Source organism: Mus pahari, chromosome 6 (assembly GCF_900095145.1).
Source record: "Mus pahari chromosome 6, PAHARI_EIJ_v1.1, whole genome shotgun sequence".
NCBI lineage: Eukaryota > Metazoa > Chordata > Mammalia > Rodentia > Muridae > Mus > Mus pahari.
In genome coordinates this window covers 18,287,269-18,289,507 of record NC_034595.1, presented here as the reverse complement: position 1 = coordinate 18,289,507, position 2,239 = coordinate 18,287,269, and positions in this window count along the sequence as shown.

Sequence of the window (2,239 nt, the reverse complement as noted above, 5' to 3'; positions counted from 1 at the left end):
ACACACACACAGAGAGAGAGAGAGAGAGAGAGAGAGAGAGAGAGAGAGAGAGAGAGAGAGAGAGAGAGAAAACTACATTGATTGCTATAGTTTAATTCTGAGTCCTCCTTGTAAGGGGCAGTGTATACTGACTCCCTTAAGAAGCCAAAGCATTTTCCTCCTAATTCGTATATCCTGTACTTTTATGACCATTAACTCAGGCACTATGATCTGAACCAAAGAAGAGGCACATCACAGTGTCAAAAACATAGACATGGTAGTCAGGCCAACTCTCACCACACAGCCAGTTTGAACATTCTAGCCTTATTTAGAATTAACCAAAACTCAAACTATGACTGGAGATGTTGTCGTGTGACCTGAGAGTCATGGGCCACTAGACAATTAAACTGGAGGACTTGAAGTGACCCTTTTGGAAGCTGAGATAGATAAGGATACCTTCTGAACGGATCCCAATATACATCTAACTGCTGTGTTGCTGGAATTTAAAATCCTCTGTCTCTAATTTTTACCACTTCAGAAGGTAAGACAGACAGACAGACAAAGAAGTGAAGACAAAGTCCCTTTGTCCAACACCAATTTGCCACTCAGAGATCTGTCCAAGACTAGCAAGGTAAAAACCATAAATGTAATTAAAATTTCTCCGAACACTGAAGTAATTGAAGTAATTGAAGGACTGTTTCACTCGGTTTCTGTCAGGATTTGATAGCCAGAGGATTGAAATTAAAACTTCAAGTGCCTCGATGCATGATTCTCCGCGATTCTATAAGTAACAATAATCCACGTAAAAACAAGGAGCAACGGAACAAAATGAGCTAACACCCTCCATCTCTGGGTGTCTGCTCTGAGCCCTGGTAAGCGAGCCACTAAACTGAGCTGATAAACTGAGTGACTCAGACGATAAAACGAGGGAAATGTTTTCTAAACGGTGAAGCGCTGCGTATGTGTGCTTATTGCGTATGACTGGTTGTGATCTGGAAGATCTCAGGCAATAGAGACTTGAGCCAAGAAGGCAGCCAGGGCCTTACTTCTGGCCCCTGCCTCTCCCATTTTCACATTCTCACATTGGGGCTCAGACTGACGGAAATGCCCCAGAGATTGGTGGTTTCCATCAGAACACACGCTCCGTGTTGCGCAGAGGGACTCCCAGCCTCAGCACATGTTGGCTCCAACTCTGGAATGCCCCGGCTCTCCTCCCCCCCAAAATTGCTATCAGGATCCGTGGGACAGCTTCGTGCAATGTGTTGTTTTGTCCCTGCTGTTGCTACAGCAATTCAAACAAGATTCCTGTTTCCAGTTCTCCGAAATGGAGGCATCTGCATGCAATTTTGAAAGCCCTTGTCAGGGTCCTCTTTTACTGTTTTGATTGGCCCTCCCTGACATGTAAGCAGAATCCCCAAAGAAGTTCAAAGGGAAAAGACCCCGCCAGGCAAACAAGTGCTTCCCATAAGGGCGGACTGTTTATGCATTTCCATTCCTTATGGAATGAAGAACTTGAATTTGAGAATAACAAATTCCTCTCCTCCAGCCCAAGAGGGAGAGTGCTTAAATCAGGAGCCTGTTTAAATCTCCCGATTCTGGGCCTTACTGCCACTCACGTGGAACAAGAAGAGACAAACCTCTCAAAGAAGTGGGCTGTAAGTCCCTAGCTTGGGACTCTGGGTTCTCCTTTCACTATTCAAAGTAAGGATATCTGTGCTTTAGCCCTTTTATCTTCCAAAAGAATAGGCATGGATATTCACGGTCTCTTTCAAGCATTAAAATAATTCTACGTACACAGCAGACCCAGGCAGTTTTTCCTGATACCTGTGAGCCCCAGGCATCAGAGGACATGCACTATACTCTTTATCAGTTTGAGATGCCTGTTTACAGAACTATATTGAAGTCGGCCAATCACATACCGAAGCTCATGCTATCGTGCGGGGTAACTGTTATGGCTCCTGCTCCAAACAAACCGCTTCCTTTGAACAATTCCTCTCTTCATTTTAATATGACGCTGCTAATGTGTGACAAGCCAAGTTGATTGCATCACTGCTAAAATGGAGGGGAAAAAACATAGGTTGTACTAGCTTATAACCAGAATTGCTTAGGTAATCCATTCCTAAATAGATACATATTATCTGTTCTCCTCTGGATATCTGTATAAGGGATCTATTTTTCCCCCTTTCCCCTTCTGTGGGATGTCCATATTCCTTAGCTTATGACATTCTCCTCCCCTTTAATCCCAGGAACAGGACCATAT